Genomic DNA, 6,214 nt, shown 5'->3' on the forward strand with positions numbered 1-6,214 from the left:
TGTCATTCAGGTGTTCTAGAAAGCCTGCGTGGGCGAGGTGCAGAGCAGTGAGATGAATGACCTGAGAGGCGTTCTAATCAGCGTTCCATTCTGGGAAGGTAAGCCAGCGCCTCGGGGGAGAGAATATGGGTTGAACTTCACTCCAGTTATGTTTACTAAAATAACATCTAACTGATCAACTGGCAGATTGTCTCTCCTATTCATGACAATAGGCAGAGATGAATGTTAGTGTTTCTGCACGGCACAGAGCAGACTGAAAACTATATTTGTGCAGTGTGGACAAAGTCATAGGGAATAAGGCCGGGATCCAATCCATTTTAAATTAGCTATGCACCATTTAAAGGCAATGTTTTCGTGTTTTCGGCTCAATAGGAAATTACCTTTTAAATGGTGCATAGCCGACAGAAGGCAACCCGGATTGAATCCTGGCGTCATTGTACAAAGTGTTGTTCAAGGTAGTGTATCTGTGAATCTGATTACACTGAGTATCAGTGACCATAGTCAAATGACCTTTCTCTGTTGTGGAGCTCGTTGTGAATTCATCTGAAACACCCATTCAGTACAGTAGATGTTGTGGGTCAAATCCCAAGTACTTTCTACATATTTGTATAAGAAACCACACATCTGAGAAGAGGAACAGCGAGGTGTGAAGGATCCTTCTCCCTACGTAGAGGTCAGCGGCATCATATTGGCTGGCTGTTAGTCCTCTGCTGTTATTATCCCTGGTCAGGCTCAACTACTTCCTTGTTTTGGGACAGTCAGGCCCAACTACTTCCTTGTTTTGGGACAGTCAGGCCCAACTACTTCCTTGTTTTGGGACAGTCAGGCCCAACTACTTCCTCGTTTTGGGACAGTCAGGCCCAACTACTTCCTTGTTTTGGGACAGTCAGGCCCAACTACTTCCTTGTTTTTGGACAGTCAGGCCCAACTACTTCATTGTTTTGGGACAGTCAGGCCCAACTACTTCCTTGTTTTGGGACAGTCAGGCCCAACTACTTCCTTGTTTTTGGACAGTCAGGCCCAACTACTTCCTTGTTTTGGGACAGTCAGGCCCAACTACTTCCTTGTTTTTGGACAGTCAGGCCCAACTACTTCCTTGTTTTTGGACAGTCAGGCCCAACTACTTCCTTGTTTTGGGACAGTCAGGCCCAACTACTTCCTTGTTTTTGGACAGTCAGGCCCAACTACTTCCTTGTTTTTGGACAGTCAGGCCCAATAGGGAATGAGGGTGCCATTTGAGATGCACTCCTTGTCAGTCCCAAGTAGTTGGATGGTTGGACTGATCTGAAACAAGATTCCTTATTGCCCTGAAGTGGAATGTGATTGGCTGTGATTGGCTGTGTAAGCGATGGGGCTTAAAGAAGCTCTCCAGAATGCCCGTGACCTCGGCTGACCCCCAGCCTGCGTCCCAAATACAAGGGGCGGCAGGGTAGCCTAGTGGTTAGAGCGTTGGACTCGTAACCGAAAGGTTGTGAGTTCAAACCCCCGAGCTGACAAGGTACAAATCTGTCGTTCTGCCCCTGAACAGGCAGTTAACCCACTGTTCCCAGGCCGTCATTGAAAATAAGAATTTGTTCTTAACTGACTTGCCTGGTTAAATAAAGGTAAAAAAATAAAATAATAATTTGTCACGTGCTTTGTAAACAACAGGTTTAGACTAACAGTAAAATGCTTACATACGGGCTTACTTACTTACAAATACATGCTTATGGGCCCTGTTCAAAAGTAGTACACTATATACAGATAGGATACCATTTGGTACTCAATGAGCTGGGCTGCCTGGGATCAGTGAGATGCTCCGAGTGTCAGAGTAACTTTAGACACATTCTGGAAGACACTAGATCCTGATGTGGCATGCAGCCTGCTCTGATCTTCTTCCCAGGAACACTTAGTCAGAGCTCCTAGCTTCTAGATCAGGGAGGGGCCGCATCAATTCTCCCCCCCCCCAAAAAAAACAAAAAAAAAACATTGGGTGGGGGAGTTCAGTAGGGGTCTCAATTTACTGGTGAGAGTTAAATAGTGAAATACCCGAGGTGCGATTTTGGAATGTTTTAGTGCAGCGGCAGGTCTTTCTCCTGTTTCGTCAGACACTGACCATGTCAGCTAACACTTTTTAGATTGTTAAGTTAGTTTATCAGCCGCTGGCTGGTAGTAATCATGGTTGAATTAATGACCCCTTGGGGTCGCCCGTTGATTCTGTTCGTCACTCGCACTCAGATATCATATTAAAAACTGAAAACATTATTCTCCAACCCATATGGCAAAATGGGTAGAATTGCAGGAAATTAGCTGTACAACTGCACATTTTCCTGTCCACCCCCATGTCAAAATGGGTAGAGAGAATTGCATGACATTTTTTTAAATAAAATTGCAACATTTGCTCTACGCCCCGTTGTCATGGAATCTCCAGCCTCCATCTTCATGTCTGGCATGTTTGTTCCGTAAACATGCTGCACCTGTCCATGGAATGCTGGTTGCCAACCAACAATGGAATGCTGGTTGCTAACCAACCAGACTATATGCTATGACCCTATCCCTGGCCTCTCTCCTCGTCTCTCTGTTTTCCATCCGCATGTGTGTTTGTGTGTGTGTGTGTGTGTGTGTGTGTGTGTGTGTGTGTGTGTGTGTGTGTGTGTGTGTGTGTGTGTGTGTGTGTGTGTGTGTGTGTGTGTGTGTGTGTGTGTGTGTAAGGATATGTTTGGGCCAGAAGATAGACAAGGTATCTGTCAAGCTTTGCTCTCAGGCCAGTGTGACAGAGAGAGGGTTTTTCCTCTCCAGGCAGCTGTCACTGCTGTGTCTGAACACGGATCTGAACTCTGAGAGGAACACTAGTCTGCATCTCAAATAGCACCCTAATCCCTATAGACTGAACTCTATATAGTGTCCTACTGTTGGTCAAAATCGAGCGATGAAACAATGATTTGGGGCGGCAGTGTAGCCTAGTGGTTAGAGCGTTGCACTTGTAACCGGAACGTTGCAAGTTCAAATCCCCGAGCTGACAAGGTACAAATCTGTCGTTCTGCCCCTGAACAGGCAGTAAACCCACTGTTCCTCGGCCGTCATTGAAAATAAGAATTTGTTCTTACCTGACTTGCCTGGTTAAATAAAGGTAAAATTTAAATTTAAAAAATTCTGTCAAGCAACCGGTCAGTTCCAAGTGGAACTACCTTATTTTTTTCCGATAGACGCAACACCGTTCTCCATGCAGTCGTTTACTAATTGATAAGATCTATTGATAAGAGATATTGATGAGAGATATTGATGAGAGCTATTGATAAGATATATTGATTAGAGACATTGATAAAAGCAATTGATAAGAGCTATTGATAAGAGTTAATGAAAATAGTTAATGAAAAGAGCTATTGATAAGAGCTATTGATTAGAGCTATTGATTAGAGCTATTGATAAGAATTCATGCAAAGAGCTATTGATTAGAGCTATTGATTAGAGCTATTGATTAGAGCTATTGATTCGAACTATTGATTCGAGCTATTGATTAGAGCTCAATATTGATTAGAGCTATTGATTAGAGCTATTGATTAGAGCTATTGATTAGAGCTATTGATTCGAGCTATTGATTCGAGCTATTGATTAGAGCTCAATATTGATTAGAGCTGAGTAAATGAGTAAACTGTTTGGTTCAGGGGATTGTAAATATCAATGACATTTGTTTTAGATCTAGTTTACCTTCTGATCGATGGAGACGACTGTGAAAGCAGTAATACAGCAGAACACTGAAGCATCAACATATCACCTTTTCCACAGTGAAGTTTGTGAAATGCCTCATAACTTGGGATGAAATCAGGAGACCCAAGCTATAGACTTCTGTAGCCAGGTACAAATGACGGTATAGTGCCAAACCTACCAATGGACAAACCTACCAATGTACAAACCTACCAATGTACAAACCTACCAATGTACAAACCTACCTGGGGTGATTTATGATTTCCAGAAGGTTTCAATTATATGCCCAGACTTTTCACTGTATTTATAACTATTTGTACAGTCAGTTATACTCACATACATTTACAACGGTCACTGACTTTAGTGTTAGTTTCCTTACATGTTGCATCATTCCATTACATCATTAGTTTACCACAACTTGCACCCCTCATGTTATTGACTGTACGTTTGTTTATGTGTAACTCTGTTGTTGTTTGTGTTGCACTGTTTTGCTTTATCTTGGCCAGGTCACAGTTGTAAATGAGAACTTGTTCTCAACTGGCCTACCTGGTTAAAAAAAGGTAAAATAAAATCAAATAGAAACATTTGTGTGGTATTTATTTTTATCTACTAATTTGTGCTGAAAAGGAGACAAATATGCAAGCATTCAGTCCGACAAAACTTTCTGTCATGGAGGAAGGGATGCCTAGTCAGTTTCACATCTGAACTGAAGTATATTTTCTGTATTTAACCCAAACCCTCTGAATCGACATCCACAGCACCCAGTTGTTGGGCAAAACAGCAGATTCATTTTTTGACAGCTCAGGGAATTGAACCAGCGCCTTCTCAGTTACTGACCCTACCTCTTAACCTCGAGGCTACCACCCAGTTACTGACCCTACCTCTTAACCACCCAGTTACTGACCCTACCTCTTAACCACTAGACTACCAATCCAGTTACTGACCCTACCACTTAACCTCTAGACTACCACCCAGTTGCTGACCCTACCTCTTAACCACTAGACTACCACCCAGGTACTGACCCTACCTCTTAACCTCTAGACTACCACCCAGTTACTGACCCTACCTCTTAACCTCGAGACTACCACCCAGTTACTGACCCTACCTCTTAACCACTAGACAACCACCCAGTTACTGACCCTACCTCTTAACCAACCAGTTACTGACCCGACCTCTTAACCTCTAGACTACCACCTAGTTACTGACCCTACCTCTTAACCTCTAGACTACCACCCAGTTACTGACCCTACCTCTTAACCTCTAGACTACCACCCAGTTACTGACCCTACCTTTTAACCACTAGACCACCACCCAGTTACTGACCCTACCTCTTAACCACCCAGTTACTGACCCTACCTCTTAACCTCTAGACTACCACCCAGTTACTGACCCTACCTCTTAACCACTAGACCACCACCCAGTTACTGACCCTACCTCTTAACCACCTAGTTACTGACCCTACCTCTTAACCTCTAGACTACCACCCAGTTACTGACCCTACCTCTTAACCACTAGACTACCCCCCAGTTACTGACCCTACCACTTAACCTCTAGACTACCACCCAGATACTGACCCTACCTCTTAACCACTAGACTACCACCCAGTTACTGACCCTACCTCTTAACCACTAGGCTACCACCCAGTTACTGACCCTACCTCTTAACCACTAGGCTACCACCCAGTTACTGACCCTACCTCTTAACCACCCAGTTACTGACCCTACCTCTTAACCACTAGGCTACCACCCAGTTACTGACCCTACCTCTTAACCACTAGGCTACCACCCAGTTACTGACCCTACCTCTTAACCACCCAGTTACTGACCCTACCTCTTAACCACTAGACTACCACCCAGTTACTGACCCTACCTCTTAACCTCTAGACTACCACCCAGTTACTGACCCTACCTCTTAACCTCTAGACTACCACCCAGTTACTGACCCTACCTCTTAACCACTAGACCACCACCCAGTTACTGACCCTACCTCTTAACCACCTAGTTACTGACCCTACCTCTTAACCTCTAGACAACCACCCAGTTACTGACCCTACCTCTTAACCACTAGACTACCCCCCAGTTACTGACCCTACCTCTGAACCACTAGACCACCACCCAGTTACTGACCCTACCTCTTAACCACTAGGCTACCACCCAGTTACTGACCCTACCTCTTAACCACCCAGTTACTGACCCTACCTCTTAACCACTAGGCTACCACCCAGTTACTGACCCTACCTCTTAACCACTAGGCTACCACCCAGTTACTGACCCTACCTCTTAACCACCCAGTTACTGACCCTACCTCTTAACCACTAGGCTACCACCCAGTTACTGACCCTACCTCTTAACCACCCAGTTACTGACCCTACCTCTTAACCACTAGGCTACCACCCAGTTACTGACCCTACCTCTTAACCACTAGACTACCACCCAGTTACTGACCCTACCTCTTAACCACTAGGCTACCACCCAGTTACTGACCCTACCTCTTAACCACTAGGCTACCACCCAGTTACTGACCCTACCTC

The 6,214-nt window shown here is 44.6% G+C and overlaps 1 long non-coding RNA gene across 1 annotated transcript in view; it reads left to right on the forward strand.

The window, feature by feature from the left end:
* The window catches only part of LOC135513310 (uncharacterized), a 5,872-nt gene extending 1,604 nt beyond the window's left edge, over positions 1-4,268 (forward strand). The window contains exon 2 of the long non-coding RNA XR_010451514.1: positions 1-4,268. This exon is cut by the window's left edge and continues 849 nt beyond it. This is a non-coding gene — a long non-coding RNA (uncharacterized LOC135513310).
* Positions 4,269-6,214: the final 1,946 nt, after the last annotated feature.

Source organism: Oncorhynchus masou, chromosome 24 (assembly GCF_036934945.1).
Source record: "Oncorhynchus masou masou isolate Uvic2021 chromosome 24, UVic_Omas_1.1, whole genome shotgun sequence".
NCBI classification, from domain to species: Eukaryota; Metazoa; Chordata; class Actinopteri; order Salmoniformes; family Salmonidae; genus Oncorhynchus; species Oncorhynchus masou.